The 22,077-nt window shown below is 32.8% G+C and overlaps 1 protein-coding gene across 6 annotated transcripts in view; it reads left to right on the forward strand.

Moving 5' to 3' along the window:
- The window catches only part of LOC114346223 (uncharacterized), a 122,705-nt gene that overhangs the window by 16,050 nt on the left and 84,578 nt on the right, over window positions 1-22,077 (forward strand). Inside the window, exon 1 of one of the 6 annotated variants that reach the window (XM_050641505.1) lies at window positions 21,117-21,792. The exons of the other annotated variants lie outside the window; for them this stretch is intronic. The gene's annotated coding sequence lies outside the window, so the exon portion shown is untranslated. Of the gene's footprint in view, window positions 1-21,116; window positions 21,793-22,077 lie in introns of those variants that run through there. 6 annotated transcript variants of the gene reach the window in all.

A 22,077-nucleotide genomic window follows, 5' to 3' on the forward strand; every position in this document is an offset into this window, starting at 1 on the left:
CCATGTAGAATGAGAAATGAGGTGTCAAATGAAGGCTGATATTCCAAGGATGGTACTAAAGGTGAGATATTTGACCTACATGGTCTGTCCGTCGGTCCGTCCGACCGCGAGTATAACTCCTCAATCATTATACCAGGTAGAATGATAAATGAGGTGTCAAATGAAAGCTTATAATCCAAGGATGGTACTAAAGGTGAGATATTTGGCCTAGGCAATCTTTCTGTCGGTCCGTACGACCGCGAATATAACTTCTCCGTCATTATACCAGGTAGAATGACAAATGAGGTGTCAAATGAAAGCTTATATTCCAAGGATGGTACTAAAGGTGAGATATTTGACCCAGGCTGTCTTTCCGTCGGTCCGTACGACCGCGCATATAACCCCTCCGTCGTTATACCAGGTAGAATGACAAATGAGGTGTCAAATGAAAGCTGATAATCCAATGATAGTACTGCAGGTGAGCGATTTGACCTAGGCTGTCTTTCCGCCGGTCCGTACGACCGCGACTATAACTTCTGCGTCTTTATACCAAGTAGAATGACAAATGAGGTGTCAAATGAAAGCTGATAATCCAATGATGGTACTACAGGTGAGCGATTTGACCTAAGCTGTCTTTCCGCCGGTCCGTACGACCGCGACTATAACTTCTGCGTCTTTATACCAAGTAGAATGATAAATAAGGTGTCAAATGAAAGCTTATAATCCAAGGATGGTACTAAAAGTGAGATATTTGGCCTAGACAATCTTTCTGTCGGTCCGTACGACCGCGAATATATCTTATCCGTCATTATACCAGGTAGAATGACAAATAAGGTGTCAAATGTAAGCTGGTAATACAAGGATGGTACTAAAGGTGAGATATTTGACCTAGGCGGTCTGTCGGTGGGTCCGTCCGACCGCGAATGTAACTCCTCTATCATTATACCAGCTATAATAATAAATGAGGTGTCAAATGAAAGCTTATAATCCAAGGATGGTACTAAAGGTGAGATATTTGAGCTGGGTACTCTTTCTGTCGGTCCGTACGACCGCCAATATAACTCCTCCGCCATTATACCGGGTAGAATGACAAATGAGGTGTCAAATAAAAGCTTGTGGGTGAAAACCTAGGACTTACGAAGTCCAATTTAAAAATAGGGCATATCAGAGATATGCCTTAGACATCATAGAAGACAATGACACAGAAAAATCAAACAAGCAATATGTCAAAAGGGCCTTAGTTATGTATCTTCGGTCCTGTTGGTCCAATCGTGATGTATAGCACCTCAAATGATAGGATTTGACAAACAGAATACAATGAGAGAAAAATCAAATACAACCTCATGTCAAAAGGGCCTTAGTCGCGTATCTTCGGTCCTATAAGACCAATCGTGACGTACGGCATCTCAAATAATAGGACTTGACAAATAAAATACAATGACACAGAAAAATCAAATACAGCAACAAGTCAAAAGGGCCCTAGTTATGTATATCTAGTCCTATTGGTCCAATTGTGACGTACAGCAGCTCAAATGGTAGGGTTTAATGAACAGAATACAATGACACAGAAAAATCAAATACAGCAATATGTCAAAAGGGCCTTATTTACGTATCTTCGCTCCTATTGGTCCAATCGTGGCGTACAGCACCTAAAATAACTGGATTTGACTAATATAATACAATGACGTATGAAAATCAATTACAGTATCATGTCAAAAGGGCCTTAGTCTTGTATCTACGGTTCTATTGGTTCAATCGTGACGTACAGCGTCTGAAATGATGGGATTTAACTGGCAGAATAAGATGGTGTAGACAAATGAAAATGACGGCATGTAATAACACTTTAAAATTGTAGAAATAAAATGGATTAACACACATGGTATGACATATTAGGTGAGAGTATTTAACAAATAGAATACGATTACATACGTCCAGTTTTTGACAAGCGACTTCTCTACATATGATAAACGCGAAAGGGCCCCAACGTTCACTGCTCGACATAGGCCTCCCGTTCACTGCATATACCCACTGCTTTCTGACGCTGTGACTTGAGAGGATAGGATTTAACGAATAGAACGACAAAGAAGACTAAACAAGGCAGCTCACGGGAAAAACACAACTGTCCGTTTTATACTCTACAGGGAAGCATCAAATATTCAACGTAAGAATATATTAGAGTATAACGGTATGATAAATCTTTTTCTTCTTTTTTTCATTTAGTGCATTCCGTACGTTTTTTAAACATAATCAGGAGAAGTTGTTGAATTTCTGAAGTCTATAAAAGAATTTCTTAACAAACCTTTTTTTAATTGTGTTATGGATTATTTTTAAGAATGTGTTTAAAAGGCAGTTCGCAGGCTTATTGTTCAATGGTCTTATCACTTTCAAGCGCCTGTCTTTTTTGTAGGACTATTAATTGTTACTTGTGATTTCAACCATTCTAGCGGGGCAATGCCTTTTCTATAACTGAAATGAATATTGTTATCCATTTAATTTTTTTCCTCAATTAATTGAATGCCTCCTACTGGTGTTTGGTCTAAGCTTACCGCTTTTCCCCATTTAAGCTAAACTGCTCGTCAAAAGTTAGGGATATAGAAAATTATGCTCATTTTCGTAGCTAATTTTTTCGAGAACAGATTAACGGATTCCACTATTTTTTTTAATATTTTAGATTTTTCTTTAGTATTTACACAGTTGTGCAAAGGTTTACACAAACTTCTTGTTTGTACTTATACCGAGTGGTAGGTATAAGTACAGAAAAGAAGTTTGAGTAAACCTCTTGATAGGTATTAGTTACGTATCTTCACTCCCATTGGTCCCAACGTGTCGTACGGCGGCTCAAATCATTGGAATCAGCCAACAGAATACAATGACTAGGGAGCGGATTTATATGCGTTCAATTTTGATGAAATATTCGCATATATATGCGGTAAAAAATTACGAAATATGCGCAAGATATGCACAAAAATTCAAAAAATGCGCATTTCGGGAAACCACAAATTTTCTGTCTTATTTAGTAATCTTATTTATTATTTTTCAAATAAAATCATTTTTTATATATGCAATTTATTCACAGTTTTTACAAAAACTGCTACCAATAGTTACCTATTTAAAATAAAACAACAATATCACTATAAATATATCTTCGATTATAATTCACTACAATGTGTTTTTCCAAATTCTTTACGAGGAAACATATTCTTTGATCAGACAAAATATTTTTATAACTTGAAAAACTCCTTTCAACATCGATAATTGGTGCGTATTTAAAATAACTTGTTAATTTCCGTTAGAAAATCGTAAAACTTTGGCTAAAGGTGTAAATTCTCTTAACAATAGAGGATTTAAAAAATCACCAGAATTATAGGTAGGTACCTACCCTAATAGCACAAGGACGCCCAATGGACGTCCTTCACGGACTTTAGGGACGTCCATTGGACGTCCGTTTTCGTCCGAGGAACGTCCTTTATACGTCCTATTTTGGCCCAAATGTCGCGCTACCGAACGTCTATTGGACGTCCATCTAATGTCCGAGGGGACATATATTGGATCTTAATCGGACGTAAATTGGACCTTAATCGGACGTCCTAGGGGACGTAAATTGGACCCTAATCGGACGTAAATTGGACCTTAATCGGACGTAAATTGAACCTTAATCGGACGTAAATTGGACCTTAATCGGACGTAAATTGAACCTTAATCGGACGTAAATTGGACTTTAATCGGACGTAAATTGGACCTTAATCGGACGTAAATGGGACCTTAATTGGACGTAAATTGGACCTTAATCGGAGTAAATTGGATCTTAATCGGACGTCTTAGGGGACGTGAATTGGACCTTAACAGGACGTCCAATTTTGGTCCAAATTCCACGTTGCCAAACGCCCAATGGAGGTCCACCTAACGTCCGAAGGGACGTTCGGTGGACGTCAATTGGGCCTTCATAGGACGTCCCAGTTTGGTCCAATGTATTGCTGCCGATCATCCATCTAACGTCCTGGGAGGACGTTCGGTGGACGTCTAGAGACGATATTTATACCTGTGGAGAATGTATTGTGGGAAATAAAAAATATATTTTTTAAGGAACTTATATTACATCTTATATTAATTTACAATTATTGGATATTAGATTATTTACATTAAATTATAATTACATTTCTCCAAGAAATTAACGCACCACCTTAAAAATGGGCCATTTTTGATGTCTCGAATTTCCTAAAGCCATTGTCCCATCTAAGTGATTTTTTTAATAATATTATAGCCTAGGCTATATGGGCTACCTCCATAAGCTTGTCATGCACGGGGAGCTATACTGTAATAATATTATATCACATCGCTGAGGGAACTCTACATTACATATACTTTTCGAATCAAAACTTTTATTCTCTTAATATTATTACTTAAAAAATATATACTACATTCGTCTCGCTAAACTCGAAAAATAACTTATAAACCATAAAAATCTCCGAAAATATAAATGACATAAATGAGAATTGGCACAATTATTATTATGGTTTTAAGTTGATTTTTCGGATTTAACTACAATATTATGCAAAAAATTATGTTATATCGCATATTTAAAATGGGTTTATCTCGAAAACAGTTATATTAAGTTTAGCGAGATGATTGTAGTACACTTTTTTTAAGTAAAAATATTAAGAGAATAAAAGTAGACTGGTACGCAGTCTGATTTTTGCATAAGAGTTTAATGAAATGGTAACAAATCAATTGGAAGTTCTGTCCGACAAAATACATGGAACGTTTTCGGTAGTCTGATGTTCCAAGTTTTTAACCTGTTCCACAATTAAAACTTCCCCGGTTCCAGTATTTCCGTACATCAAAGTTTGTCCGACTAGACACCGTGAAGCTATTAACAAATTTTCAGCTTGCTGTTAATCAACTTTTTTTATTACGCGGGATCCAGGTCTATAAATGAATACAATAAATAAGTAGGTAGGTACATATTATACACTTATTTATACGAGTACAATTAATAGTAGAGCTGGTTTTTGGGATGTTACAAGCAGCATTTGCATTTCCACAGAGATACTTATGACAGAAATAATAAAATACCGAGACGGACTATTATTATAATAATTTACAATAGGACCCGACGGCCGACGCTATAGGGACAGGTAAAATTTATGACTGAACAATGCACCGAGCATCGATACAAGCAATATGTACCGGTCGAAGGTTATTTTTTATTGTGCCAAATGGACGTATATAGTACCTACCTTTAAAAATCGAATACACAAATTAAAAGATATTTAACAACCATAAAGATTTGTCAAACTCTATCACCGACTTCATGAAAACAAGTATTACTACATTCTTTGATGGTTTTTGCTGTAAATTTTAAAGGATTGACATGAAATTTGGCATACGCATAGCTAACATGCCAAAGAAAAAAAGTGATATTGTGCCAATGTGTGCTATTGCCCTGGGGTGAGTTTCACTCTTTCTCTGGGGTGAAAAACGTTCAAAATAAGTCCGGACTTCGATAAACTGATTAATATTAAGCAACCTTTATTCCATACTTACAAAGTATGTGTACTTACAAATTAGTATGTGAATTTGGGGGGTGAGTTTCACCCCGAGGAGGGGTGATATACAAAATATAGATAGATACACAAAAGATATACAAAAATGTTTCAAAACATCGAAAAAATGTGGTAAAATGCAAATATACATATCATATTATGATAAAATTGCGATTTTGGCGATTTGCCTTTTTGGATAGAATGATGATGATGTTGATTAGGATAAAACTGCGAAGAATTTTTTTATCGAAATATAGTAAAAAATATGAAAAATATACCAAAAAGCTTGAAAAAATATGTAAGTATGTAAGGAAAAACATAAATAATTAAATAAACTTTTGACAACACAACACAAAAGTTTGAAACACTCACTATTTGGATTGGTTGTCCTGGCTTGTGATTTTCTTCTTTGCAGATGACGCTCACGGATCGATGTCAATGTCCAACGGACGTCCGAGCACGGACGTCCAATGGACGTCCAAAGGACGTTCATATTTATTCAACACGTAAGTACGTCCAACGTCGGACGTCCGAAGGACGTTCATTTATAGTCCATCCGCATTAGGACTAAAACTGGACCTATTTTGGGCACACGTACGCTCAACTTCAAAAAGATGCTCTCAATATTCATCTGTAGTAAGGATACATTGATAAAAATTATATTTTTGCTTATTAGAATTAACCACCAAACTTCTATCATCTTGGTAACGGGAATAATAAAACATTATAAAGTCCACTTTACATCAACAATAATTGAACAAGAAATTGACGACAAGTTATTCAAGGTCAAATTTGGCTTATACAAAACACAATTCTACTTCCAATTTTGCCGTGAATAAACAGAAAATAAAGAAATTTGACAAAATAAAACATATCCAATTGTTCTATTTCATCAAATTCCTTCATTTTCTTTTACAAATCATACATTTTGTACTCGTCAAATTTGGCCTTGAATAACTTAGTCAATTTCTTGTTCAATTTATTGTTGATGTAGAGTGGACATAACGAATAATTTACCGATCAGATTTTCACACTTTACATAAAAACAAAAACATGTATTAGATATTAAACTACATATACAGTTTTGAATTAAATATGATTTATAATCTTTTCCATTTAAACTATTTTATTAACATAATTAAGTTAATATTTTATTAAATAATTTTGCTGTTTAATCCCCTTATTGGTAGAATATGTCCAATATGGACGATTGGAAAAGGTCCGTATTTCGTCCGAGTACGGACGTCCAAAGGACGTTCATATTTATTCCACCCGAAGGACGTCCAACACCGGACGTCCGAAGGACGTACATATTTAGTCCACCCGAAGGACGTCCAACGCCGGACGTCCAAAGGACGTACATATTTAGTCCACCTGAAGGACGTCCAACGCCGGACGTCCAAAGGACGTACATATTTAGTACACCCGAAGTACGTCCAGCGTCGGACGTCCAAAGGACGTCCGTTTATGGTCCATGGACGTTAGGACCAAAAATTGACCTATTTTGGACGTCCAAAGGACGTCGTGTGCTATTAGGGTATTAAATATAACAAAAGTATATAAAATTCGGATTTCCGGGTAAAACATCCTTCGTCATTTTAACATCCTACAATCATTTCATAACGGCGGCGTATTATCCTATAAGTACTTTGTGTAGAGATCGTTTATTTTCTAAGAAAAAATGAAAGGCGGTTAATGAGCTGTCTCTCTTGGTTCTCGAATTAATACAGACCACAGCCTGTGCGTGGAAATATTTTGTCGAATTAAAAAATTTAAATTTTGTTTTGGACTAATGAAATAAAACATTTTAGTAGTTCCAAAATGACACAAAATCTAGGCATCGGATAAAAAAGTTTATTTGAAGAAAGTGTATTTTTTTGTTCTTCTTAATGGCGGTACAGGCTCGTTTTTTTAATATTGTATTTAATTACAGAATAATTTTCAAATATTACCTAATATATTTTTCAAATTGGGCTCTGTACCGCCATTCTTTATTATATTACGGATACGTGTGCCAAATATCTTGAAAAAATATTCAAAATTACAGCCGCAATCTTGGAACGCGTTTTGGCTACCTGTTGATCGCTACTGTATCACCTTAAACAATTTTTTAAACAAATTCACAAAAATAATTTTTTCATTACGAACGATTTTTTAGATAAGTTGGGTTATTCTGAGCAAAAAAGGTATCTTGAGATTTTTCTCTAAAATTGATTTTTGTCGAGTTATATGGCCATTTTCGCATTTTTCAGGTTTTAAATCGCGTATAACTCGACAATAATCAATTTTAGAGAAAATTGACAAGAGACCTTTTTTGTTCAGAATGTCCAAAATTATCTAAAAAAAAATTGTTCAAAGTGAAAAAATTATTTTTGTGGATTTGTTTAAAAAATTGTTTAAACAATTTTTCGACCACGGCACCTTGTGAATATGTTATAAGGACCTCTTTTTGAGTAAGTTTGTGCAAAAAAATCGAATCGGAATAATTTCACTAACAGGGGCGACGATAAATCCGGGACTCTAGCGCTAATTATTAATAATTAAAAATAACAGCTTTGTAATAAAATAATGACAAAAATCTCTTAAGGACCTTGAAGCAAGGGTTTGAAACTTGATCTGCTCACTTTTTAATTTCATAATAATAACTTTAAATCGAGTTATTAAGACTTAAAAATGGCCATTTTCGCATTTTTCAAATTTTTAATCACATATAACTCGACAATAATCAATTTTAAACAAAAATGGCAAGACACCTTTTTTGCCCAGAATGACACAAGTTATCTAAAAAAAATTGTTCGAAATGAAAAAATTGTTTTTGTGAATTTGTTTCAAAAAAATTTTTTAAACAATTTTTCGACCAATGCACCGCCCGGCACCCTTTGGATATGTTATAAGGACCTCTTTTTGAGTAAGTTTGTGCAAAAAAATCGAATCGGAATAATTTCGCTAGCGGGGGCGACGATACTGCCCGGTCTACTTTTGATGCTGATGGTGATAGAATAGATACTTTTTATATAACAAAAATAAAACTTTTTTTAAACTCTTTAAAAAATTTGTGGCGGGTTTTCCCCGAAAAGTGCGTTATTTTTTGGACATTTTACGTTGAACTAGTCGATTTGGAATTTGACGAATAAGAACCAACTTTTGATTAGCTCCAACTCTGTTTTTATTGTGTGTCCAGACTTCATACATACATCATTTTTTTTACTGTTTTATAAGCTTTATATTTGCTAGGAATAGTTTTTCGATCAAATACTTACTTTTTGATTTATTTGCGAAAAACCATCTAAAAACAAAAGTTACAAGGAATTTAATTAGTTTATCCTATATGGATTACGGACTTATTTGGACCTATATTTTTTCACACTCGAGAAGGGGGTGGTACTCATCCCCAGAAAAAAAGCACACACTGGCACTCTGATGTTCATTTCGCGAAATATCGCAGGGTTCGTATTTAAAATGTTTAATTTACTCCTCACCCCTTTCCGTGGGGGTTCGTTTTTGGTATCATTCGATAGACTTTTGAAAAATATTGAACACGCATTTTTTAGTTTTTCGATCTGACGTTCATTTCGCGAAATATTCGCTTTTTTGTGAAACTTTGTGACTCGCCCATCATTTCTTCAGATTTGGGAACACTTAATAATCGGAGGGGGCCAAGTCAGGAGAGTAAGCCGCATGAGAAAGTAATTAGAACCCCAACTCGAATTTTTGCTACTGTCACAACGCTCTTGTGAGTCGATGTATTGTCTTAGGTCTTGAGAACACTTTTTTCTTCTGCTTATGGAGTCGTTTTTCATTCATCACATACCGGAACTCACCACATAAATTTTGAAGACCCTGACATCAAAACTGTATTAAATTATATGTGATCTAAGTAAGTTAATGAAAAGTCAGAATAGATAGAGTAGAACACTTATAAAAAAAATTGTAACAAGCAATTGGACATCGTAAGTTCTAATTTTTCACAAAAAGTGACCGGAAGTTGAACCGGCAGTCGATATTTGAACCCTTCGTGTAACTTTTTGTCAGCTGATATGACGGATGAATTTTGTTCACCTACAGATATGGACGAACAGACAGGCATGAAACCGGAAGTATGTATTTGTTCTGGTCTTTCTTAGTCGTGTTGACCAATAGTTTGTACTATTTCGACGAATTTAAAACAGTACTTTCGGTTGCAACTCTGGAACAGGCAGTCCGAGGTCAAACTTCTCACATGTAATATCATATTTTGGTTATAGGCTTTCATTTGACACCTTATTTGTCATTCTTTCTGTCCTACTAATAGACGAGTTGTGTTTATTGACGGACAGACATGGATAATTCTAGGTTTTCACATTTAATGATAAAAACAATAATTATACAATTCAGTTAACCTGACTATATCATTGTGATAATGACTTCTTATCTAAAAGTGACAACGGCAATAATTGCCGTTGTAATAATTATTATTCCATTCACTCACGATAAAATATCGCAAAACCTCCAGATTTTAAAGAACCGCTTGGATTGACATAAAATTTGGCACACACGTAGCTAAAATGCCAAAGAAAAAAGTGAGATTATGCCGATATGTTCTCTTGTCCTGGATGTGACTTTCACCCCTTCTTGGAGGTGAAAAAACATACGTGCAAAATAAGTCCGGAAGTGGATAAACTGACTAATTCTAATTCTAAGCAAATTTTGTTCTATAAAAGTTTTAGGTCAATACTTTTCGAGGTATGTGCGAGTGAATATGTTTATTTTTCATAGAAAAACACGTTTTGGACGGATTTTCGCAAATAACTCAAAAAGTAAGTATGTACATATTTTATCGAAGAAAATATTCCTAGCAATAATATAGCTTATGAAAAAGAGGTGTCAGTATAAGGTCTGTAGACCCAGTAGAAGCAGGGTTGCAGCTAATGAAAAATAGGTTCTTATTCGTCAAATACCAAATCGAATATTTCAACGTAAAATAACCAAAAAAATAAAGCACTTTTCGGGAAACACTCATCATAACTCTTTTAAAGTGTTTAAAAAAAAATTTTTTTGGTGTTTTTAAAACAGTTTCTAGCGTGAAAAGTAAGCAAGTTACGCTGAAAATAAAATCGTTCCCTTTTTTTTGGCAAAAGAAAGTCATGAAAATTAATTGTTACCGCTTCACACGTTACTTTAGATAAATGTATTGTTTATACAGGGTGTCTCCGAAAATAGTGCATTCCTTTAAGGTGTGGATATAATACACAATTTAGAACAAAAAGGTGTTGTAACATTTTTTCCTAAAGTTAACCGTTTCAACAAAAATTACGTTGTTCTCCATAAGAGTAAATTTTTATTTTCATAAATTTATATGACCTGGCAACATGGCGTAGAAGAACCTGTGACTGTGAAATTTAATCTAATGGGACCCCTTGTTTATTTACTAATTGAGTATGAATTTGCATATCAAAATGTATTTTCGTTTTTTGGTCAAACGGCTGAATTTAGAATAAAATGTTATAAGACTTTTTTGCTCTACATTGTGCTTTCTATCTATACCTTTAAGGAACGCACTATTTTCGGGGAAACCCTGTATATGATCTGTAAGTTGCATTGGTTCAAAATGCTTATTTTTGAAAGGGGTTTTGTTGAAAGGCCTCGAACGAATCACTAGTCACGAGTATGTATATGCAAATTTTGAACAGCCATATCTTAACCAATTTTTGTCTTCCAGAAAATCAAAAAATTCCAAATATTTAAAAAAGCAACACCTACATTTTTTACTCTTTAAGATATTTGGTATCACTAATAATTTTTAAGTTATTTTGACAAAAGTCTTTTTTCAAAATTAAAGATTTAAAAAAATTTACTTTAAAACCAAATTTTTCCACAAATAAGCACTTTGAACTGATGAAACTTACAAACACAAACAATACATAAAGTTACTTGTGAAGTGGTAACGATTAATTCCATTTGGGCTGTTAATTAGAGGGAGTTTTTAGAATATTTTTAACCAAAAAAAAAGGAACAACTGTATTTTGAGCGTAACCTGCTTACTCTTGCTGCTGGAAACTTAAAAAAAAAAATAAAAATAAACGTTTTCTTAAACACTTTAAGAAAGTTGTAATAAGTTTTCCCAGAAAAGTGTTTCATTTTTTTTATTTCACGTTAAAATATTCGATTTGGAATTTGAGATATAAGAGCTTATTTTTCACTATAGTCTGTTTTTAAACAAGAGGAGTCATTCAAATTTCCCGCGCCGTACACCTTGTTTGTAATTGGTACAACCTCAGGCAATTTTACTCATATCAAATTTTGACACTATTGGCATTTCATAGGTTAGTTTATTTATTTTATCAGCAATTTTTGTATTTTCTGCGTTCTTCCTTTTATTTTTAGATTTTTAGTCAAGATTACCGTCAAAGGCCGATATGATCAACCAAAAAAGAAGATTTATCTGATGATATTTCTAGTGACTTTCTTGGGTGTGAATCTGCCATTTAGTTTACCTACTCCTCTTGGTTTTAAAACAAAGCTTAGCAATAACTCTGCTTCTACTGGGTCTACAGACCTGACACATATACCATTTTTTCACTTTTTTATAAGCTATATTTACTATTTGCTAATTTTTTTTCAATAAAGTACCTACTTTTTGAGTTATTTGCGAAAAACCGTATAAAAACGTTTTTTTTTTGTTGAAAAATGAACATATTCACTCGCAAATATCTCTAAAAGTATTGACTTAGTGAAAAACGCTATAAAATAGAAGTTGCTTAGAATTAGTCAGTTTATCCAATTCCGGACTTATTTGAACGTATTTGTTTTCATACCCTATAACCGACGAAACTCACCTCCAGATCAAAAGCACATATCGGCACAATATCACTTTTTTTCTTTAACATATTAGCTATAGGTACGTGTCCCAAATTTTATGTCAAACCAAGCGTTTCTTCAAAATTCTGACCAAAAACCCTAAGTAAATTAAACGAAAATATAAAATGAATTTTTCAAACAAATATTTTAAGTCGGTATGAGAAATTTTAATTTAACAGATGAAATCAAATAAACACAATTCAACTCGTAAAATATTTAGACCCTTGCTTGGTAATCCAGCTGAACAGGTAAAGAACCTACCTTTTATGTAGTTTATAATCTGAGAGGATGGAATATTTTACCAAAATATTCCATCCTCTAAGTTTACAATAGACCTTTTCTACCTGTCCTCAAAAGATCGGTATTTTTAACTCGTGGCAACGTCGAAAAGCGGCAAAATGATGGGAAATACACATTTTTATGTGGTGGAAGTCAAAATGGTTATGAAGTGTAAAAATTTTTGTATATAATTTAAATTTTTAAAATTAAAATTTTAGAAAACTGAGAACGATACAGGGCGTTAAAAAATCCGCTCAACAAACATACACGAATTAAAATTCGAAAATGATAGTATTTCTTGGTGATGCCAAATGACTGCAACATGAAAAGATGACATAATGATAGCGGGATGTATATATATATATATATATATATATATATATATATTATATATAATATATATATATATATAATATATATATTATATATATATATATATATATATATATTATATATATATATATATATATATATATATATATATATATATATATATATATATATATATATATATATATATATATATATGCTTTCTGTTGTTTTCCGGGTTTGACTCCGCGTTGAATAATTTTGGTTTTGAGAAAAACCATTATTTTGACGACGTTTCGGCAAGATCTCACTTGCCATTGTCAAGTCAGGTGGTTCCGCTTCTCGCTGCTGCTTGAAGTAAACTGAGCAGCAGCGAGAAGCGGAACCACCTGACTTGACAATGGCAAGTGAGATCTTGCCGAAACGTCGTCAAAATAATGGTTTTTCTCAAAACCAAAATTATTCAACGCGGAGTCAAACCCGGAAAACAATAGAAAGCACATATAGCTCCCGCGGAAACTTCAAGTGTAACATATATATATATATATATATATATATATATATATATATATATATATATATATATATATATATATATATATATATATATATAAATAAATAAATAAATAAATAAATTGAAAGAAAGAAAGAAAGGTAGCTAACTTTATACCGCATGCAGCGAAACAGTTACTCTGCAAGTTAAAAAATGAGCACGCAGTTGATAATATTAAGGAAGATGTTCTTCATGGTGTAGAAGGTTTTTACCAAGCTGGGATAAATTACTTGAAACTTTGGGCGAATAGCTTTGACAAGGCTAACAACTTTAAATGGTTAACGCTCAGCGTCTGTCAATGTGGATGAATTATTTGATGAGCGCTTGTTACTTCTCCAAGTTCTAAAAAAGCTGAAACCTAAATGGACTTTACTACTTAAAGAAGAAACCCCAAACACTCATGTCAAATGGAAAGAAATATTTGAAGCATTTTCTAAAAGCAATGTTTCCTTTACGAATATTTTTAAAATAGTAGAATTCATCTTTTGTCTGCCTGGTGCTTCGGCTCCTGCTGAACGTATCTTTTCGATGATGAATTTTATATGGACGGCTGAAAGAGGAAGGTTATCTCTGCCGGTTGTAAAGGAGCTTCTCAATGTTAAAGCAAATTCTGTAATGTCATGTTCCGAATTCCATGACAAAATAAAAAATGACAAGCCATTTTTGAGAAAAATTATGTCTTCTGAACAGTACGAAAGAAGAACAGATGAAGAACAACCTATCCCTGGGCCCAGTACAGATTAAGCAAAACTTGAATATTTATCCTTTTCTTTTTCATGAATGTTTTTAAGTCGTTTGTTTTTAATTAAATAAAAGTGTATTAAACATAACGTCATTATATATTTGCAATTTATTATTTTAACTACCTTTTCTATTTTAAAAATATTTTTTATACCGTTCTGTAATATTATTTTCTAGGTCTAAAGTATGTTAAAACATAGGTGTTTATGTATTTTAAACTGGAAGAGATTTTTTATGTTGGTTGCATATTGCCGCGAAACAGCTGTACTTTTAATTGTGCCATATTATGTATTTCGCATATACATATGTACAATGTAGAGCTAGCAACACAGTCCAATTCACATTTTACATTTTCTACAACCCCTTGGACTACCCATGTCCGGATTTGGCCTTAATAAATTATGGTAACCCTACCTCCTAGATTACGTAGTAATCCTACCTACATTATTTTTAAGGCAGTTGCCATCTACTTCCTTATGCCGTTGACCACATTTTGCCGTTCATCCATCTTTGGGGCCAATTTCTCAAACCCAGGACAAAAAAGTGCCCTACCACTTACTAACTTATCTGCCCAAAGCTGTTGGTCAGTTAGTGGGGGATTGCATATATGTACCAGCAATCACTCGGTCTTTCACATTGGTCATAATTGGGGGTAATCCTTTTTTTGGGCCTGAATCGTACCCACAACCATATGAAAAAAATTACTTAAACGAACAACGGTGGATCAGAACAAAGTATGTAATTTTTTTGACAATAATAAAACGATGTTTTTTTTGTAAAATGTACCTACTGTAAAATGTAAGTATTTATTTTTATGAAAGGTACTGAAAATCCCGACAATGTAGATTATTTATTTTTAAAAAACTAACGTTTTACGTCATAGCCTTGGCCTGATAAACCACCGTCGTCGAACAGAATGTTAATAAGGATAATTGGATTAGTCTGAAATTTGGACATTGTATTCTGGTTTGATTACCATTCACATTATAATATCTACGTATTTTAAAAGATTATGTTTAGGTTGGGAACAATTAATTTTCATTGAGAATTTCAAAAGTACTATGGTTTGTTTTTAAACAAAGGGGAGTAAACTAAAAAGACAGATTCACACCCAAGATAGTCACTAGAAAAATCACCAAATACATCTTCTTTGGTTGATCATATCGACCTTCGATGGTAATCCATAAATATAAATTATAATTATACTAATACGTCGCTAAAGAGTTCTAAAAATAACTGTTTTTTATATAAAAGCCGACTAAAAATCTAAAAATTAAAGGAATAGCGCAGAAAACCCAAAAAACGCTGATATAACTTAATTAACCTATGAAATGCCAATAGTGTCAAAATTTCATAAATGTCATTAGTGTCAAAATTTCATAAATATGATTAGTGTCAAAATAACAGTGGAGTAAACTTGGCTGAGGTTGGACCAATTACAAACAAGCATTATGGCACGGTAAATTTGAATTACTCCTCCTGGTTTAAAAACAGACCATATTACCTACCTACTAGTTAAAAATATACTGGAAAAAAAAATTGTACAATAGATATATTAATAATTTTAACCCTTAAGTACTAACACCCCGTCTCTCAGACGGCATCGCTTGTCAAAAGTGGGATATTTCCCTTCCTAGAAAATTTTGAAGGTCACCCGTTTATGACTTTTCAAGTTGGGTTGTTCTTTAGTGGTATTGAATTCTGCAATTTGTGGCAGGTTGTTATTCAAAATATATTTAGGCTCAAAGTGTGATTTTCGTCTAATAGACGGGGTGTTAGTGTTTGTGCCCAGTTTGTCATTACACATAATGTGCCACAGTTCGTCAAAACACATCAAATAAGGGAATAAAGACCCTGAGGAAACTCTTTTGAAATGGTTTGATGAGGTAGAAGACGACATAAGTGAAGTGGAATCAATTTGTGATGAAAATGTTGCCACTGACTACCATTGCTACACTGTACCAATTATAGTACCTCTCAGTTTTTTTGTTTTAACATTTTTTAAAAACCTTTTTATTTTCATTTTTCTTACTCTTTGTTTAACTCGATTATAAATTTTTATTAAGATTCTTCAATTTGTTTAATTTTTATCACACTTTTTTTCAGGAGTAAAAAGGTACACAAACAATCCTTCCATTCTTGTTATAATGTTTTTTATTTTAATAAATACAGAAAAATTAGATTAATTACTGCGTTTTTTAGATAATCAATATTGTCAGTAAGGTCATCGAGATATTTTTTGCACTTAAATATTTAACAAAAACAAAAATTACCACTAAAATTTTAAACCCGTCTGTCAGGCGGTTAGTTAGTGTTTACGTCATTGATTTAAGATGTTAGTACTTAAGGGTTAAATAAAATATATTTTTAAGTTGAAAATCACTCAAGTAAATCAAATTATTGTACTAGATAATTATTATAATCTTAACTTAACCCTTTCGATATGTTTGCTGTACCTGTACGATTTTCATTTGCAGCTTTGATGAGCGATCAAACTATTACGCAAATTAATCTCCATAGTTCAGGTTCTGTTCCGTACATTTTTAAGTATTTGCATCTTTGGAGAGTTATAATCGTAATAGTACGTTCTACACTGTTCATTTTGCTCACTGGTACCGTTCATATACGGTACGATCCATAAATACACCATACTGATGCCTTACATATACCGCAGCATATCACCCACCCCATAGCCGTACTTTTTTTAATACCGTTTTTTGAAGTTTTTTTTTTGTAATAAGGAAAGAAAAGCATTACATTGTAAATAATACAACCAAAAAGCAATTAAACCACTTCGATAGAATATAACTACTGGGCGACCAGTTCGATCACAGAGTTCAAAATTTTCCCTACACTGTATACAAGCCGCGCGCAACCTCTACTCCACCTGAATGGGTTAAGAATGCCCCAATTTACACTTCCACAAAAACATTTGTTAATTACTTGATCTCTTCTAACTAATCTCTGAAAATGTATTCAAACCAAATATCTCAGGAGGACGAATCAACTTTATCAATTATCAACAGAGAAGAATGGCCCTACAAATGCAGATAATATGTTTGGCTGTTTCCTCTGCATTTTAAGATTCAGCTTGTTCCTCTGCGCACATGGTCAATTTTACAGAGCTGATATCACAGTGAAAACACCTGAACACATGTGATTACTGTGAGTTCAGTGTGTGAAGCCTTAACAGTTTGGATATTGAGCAAATGTTTGTAATAATATTTTGCTTGCGTTTGCCTGGAATATTTTCCCAGTAGGTTACACTAAGTTCTTTTTCCCATTTTCAGATTTCCTCCATTACATGACTGGCCTTTTGGCTTTGCCATTGCCATTAAATTATAAAAAAATGTCCTCCATTTCGCTTTTTAGTATATTACAAAATTGCTCTGATATGATGTATTAGCTCATTTTTTAGCGACACAATCAGCAATCTAATCATCAAAAATTCCTTTATGTCCTGGAAATTATAACCGTTACATTATCCTTCTCCAATACTTAGGGAACTTTTGAAGTTCTGAGTAGCTTGGCTATCTGAGGCAATAAATATTCTTAGTGCCTCCTGTGTTTTGACCTGTCAGTAATAAGTAAGTGCACCTCCTTTGATTTGTAATTTTATTTGTTTTAATTCACATTTGTTTACTATAATATTTGATGTAAGTTCAAATGTTGCCAAAAAACAATATTAATTTATGGAAACTTATCATTTATATAGCATATTGGTAAGTTAGTAGTTGATGAGTAACTGCTTACCAATTTGAGAGGTTGGCTTAATTGATCAATCAGTTAATGGTATTAATGAAAAAATCTGAGAGAGTCAAGTCATTTTGTCAAGCTATTGTGACGCTATTTGTAGGCCGCTTACGACCTAGCCTATTTCCTTCCGAACCTTCTCGAACTCGCCAGAGAAATAGAGATGTTGAAAAAGTATCTATTCATTACAAAGTACTCGTTACTTACGAATACCGAAAGTAACGATTACTATAGAGAGAGGCAAATCGTTACTTTGATTACTCTGATTACTTTCGTTACTTCGTACACATCGTATCAGAGCGAGTAACGACTATAGGGCTTTTCACTCACAGTCATTTGTTTCGATCTCCTGTCATATGTTGTATAATCTGTGTATAATATTAATATACACGAATTATACGAAATATGACAGAAGCTCGAAAGAAATGACTGTGAATGAAAAGCCCTATTGTATCTACTTTGATTACTCTGATTACTTCGTACCAATTGTATCAGAGCGAGTAACGACTATTGTATCTACAACCAGTACACTTGATTACTTTCTACCAATCGTATCCTAGCGAGTAACGGACGGGACCGGTATTTTACGAGTGTTATCGAATATCGTTATCGGTATGAAGCGTTTTAAGGGTGTGAGAGTGAGTAGAAGGTAGAAGACGAAACAGAAGGAGGTATAATAGGTACGATTAATTACAGGGACCCGATCCGTCAACTGTCCGTAAACTGCGCATGTGCGAGGCGACGGAGTTTGAATGTGTCAAACCCTGGTCAAACCACAGTATCATACATAGATAAGGGATAACAAATTTAACAGAATACATCACCCAATGTATTCTGTGTTAATACTGTGGTTCAACACTTCAACTGAAATTTTTAATTAATTAAGGTGCATTTAAGGGGGATCTTCTCTTGTAGTCGAAGGGTTATTATTGTTCTTTAATCTTTGATATTGTTATGTGTTTGTATGTCTTTAAAAATCACAATATAGTAGTTTATTAATAAAAAATTTAAAATATGTAATGTGATTATTTACAAATTTAACTACAAAGATATTTTATTTATATAGGTACCCCTCATTAAAAAAAGTATTGTGATTATTCACTAATATAACTACCAGGATATTTCATTCTTCTACCATTAATTCCCCTCTGCTATTAGAGGGTAGGTACTGCAAATTTGTAAGTGCTGCACAAACTTGAAAAATAAAGCGAAGTTATATTACCATGAATTGAAAAACATTTAATTCTTCCTCTGGTCACTGCCCTAATAAAAGAAGTTACTTGTTCTTTGGTAAACTGTGGTACTACCCTTAACTGCAAGAATTAAATCACCAGGTCTCATTTGATGCACAATACCACCATCCTGGACATTTTTTGTCTGATGTAAAAATCACTAATTAGGAGCAAACAAACCTTTGAAACTATTTATGTGTTTATAAACGTATAAGTTGGTTTTTGATGTGCCAATAATGTTGGTTTTTGGTATGTCACTTCTGTACAATCCACAATAATAGCTTTGTTCCAGCAGAATGTTGAACTGATTCAGGATCGTACTGAGCGTGCGCTTTACATAAAACGCCTTCCAGCAACGAGAAATTTACACGGTTTTATGTAAAGCGCACGCTCAGTACGATCCTGAATCAGTTCAACATTCTGCTGGAACAAAGCTATTATGTAAAAGTGCTGTAAACTATAGGTGGACATAATTTATTTTTAAGTTGTGATGGTATATTTTTTATTAGCTGGATGAACAAAGTTTCATGCATAACGATTAACAATGTATACATAATATTTGAAATAGTCCCTCTACTGCAGCCAGGTATGTCTGCAACAAATTTAAACGTAATTGCATCAATGTCATGAATAATTTTATTGATCTTATTTAAAGTTATACATACTTCTTTAGGCACGACTGGGGAAATATTGATGATGAATTTTTAAAAAAACGACAGTATGAAGTACATGCACTCACGCACAGTATAAAGTTAGTTGCTAAATCTTTCAAGTTACGTATATACCAATACAAATAAAGTGTGAAAAATATATATCAGTGTTTTTAGTAAATATAATATTTCTTGATAATTTTTGGTCTTTGGATTTGTCTTCTTCAGGAATATGATAATAAGTATTAAAATATGATGAAAAGAAAATTAAAAACAATCTTAATATTATTTTGTAAAATCTGTCAAAATAATTCATTTTCTTATCAATTTTACAGCCATAACACACTGACTTACACGGTGGTCATAATTGATAACTATAGTCAAGCAATGTTTGCCGCTGTTATATTTTGGATAACTTATGTTGGTGACTGCTTAGGAACGTCTTATGTTGTTGTTTTGCCTTACTTTTTTTTTTTTTTAATTTTTGGTATTTTAATAAAAAAATTTGGTAAGAAATAAGTATTAAAATTAGTTTAATATTTAAATAAAATACAAATAAACTGTTTAAAATATGTTTATTTCATTGAAATCATATAATAGAAGTATAACTTCTTAGGTGTGTACAAAATACAACACATTCTTTTTTTTTTTTGTTAAAACTGTGATATTTCACCCATCCATGATCCATGGTAATATTCTAATTGAATATTACTTAGCGTATTAAATATTAAACAATATTTCAATATACAGTAGTTGTTATTCCCATGTACACTTTCACTAAATTGTGATCCTTCTTGATATGCTAAAATGGAAATCTATACTAGAATGCTATGCTGGAACAACGTTGTAACCGCATTTCTAGTTATCAAAAAAGACAATAATACATTATAATTGTACCTGTGATATATTTTTTTTTATAAAGACACAATCATTGTTAGTCATATCATATTGCTTTCAATTTTATAAATTACACAAAATCAAGGATTTACACACAAGATAGTACTGCATTTCTTCAGCATCTTCACCAGTCCTATTTGAAAATATGGTGAGAAGATTTTCTTTATCTTCTTTATAAAAGTAGCACTAACATAAAATGAGTAGTTTTAGTCCGTTCAGCAGATTTCCTAAAAATATGGTGTCATTATACCGTAAATTTACAATTTTAGATATTTTAGTACTTACAATATCAATGATACCCATTCGGGCACCCAACACATTACCATTTTATAGAAATTAAATAATAACGTACAAGCAATATAAATATTCCATTTCTACAAACAAAAATAAAACTTGACGTGTATCAAATGTCACAAATACCACGTATGAATTTAACTGACACTGACAGTTGACGGATCGGGTCCCTGTAATTAATTGTACCTAGGTATAATGGTATACGTAAAATATGTAATGTATGTCATTAACAAAGATCGAATGCGAGAACCCTATATTTTTATCTTGATCTACGTCATTTGCCGATGTAGATTAGATAGTAGATCTTGTTATAACGGAATACCTATACAAAATACCTACCTACTGAGAAATACGATTCTAGATATGATTACCGGTACTCAAATACAAAAGTATTTATAGTAATCAAAGTAACGAATACTGTAAATTATTACTTTATACAAAAGTAACGATTTGTAACGAATACTCGAAAGTAACTATAATTAATCAACATCACTACAGAGAAAGCCAGTCCATTCCATGGCATTCGATACGACGAACACCGAAGTATATAAGACGGAGAGATTCATTCAGCAGGCCAGTCAGTTATCGACGCGTAATAATTGAATTTCGAATTAAGTTGTTTTATCGCGCGCTCGCCGTGTATTTTAAAATGTATTTAGAGTTATTGGAATTATTATGTTTAAGTTAGTAAAATAATAAATTAGATGTGTTAGCTTGAGTTATTTGTAAGTATTAAATAAATTAACTAAGTGTTGTAAAATAAAATAATATAACGTAAGTCTTCATTTATTGTTGTTCTGAAGCTATTTTCTTGTGGCATTTTACAATTTTAACTATTTAGAATGGGAAATAAGCCACAATATTATTAAAAAATGATTTTTATTAACGTTTCGACGCCCAAATCGGGTGTCGTTGTCAAAATACAAAATACTATGTATTTATCATGTACTTATGTAATAAAAATCATTTTTTAATAATATTGTGGCTTATTTCCCATTCTAAATAGTTAA

Source organism: Diabrotica virgifera, chromosome 10 (assembly GCF_917563875.1).
Source record: "Diabrotica virgifera virgifera chromosome 10, PGI_DIABVI_V3a".
Classification (NCBI taxonomy): Eukaryota; Metazoa; Arthropoda; class Insecta; order Coleoptera; family Chrysomelidae; genus Diabrotica; species Diabrotica virgifera.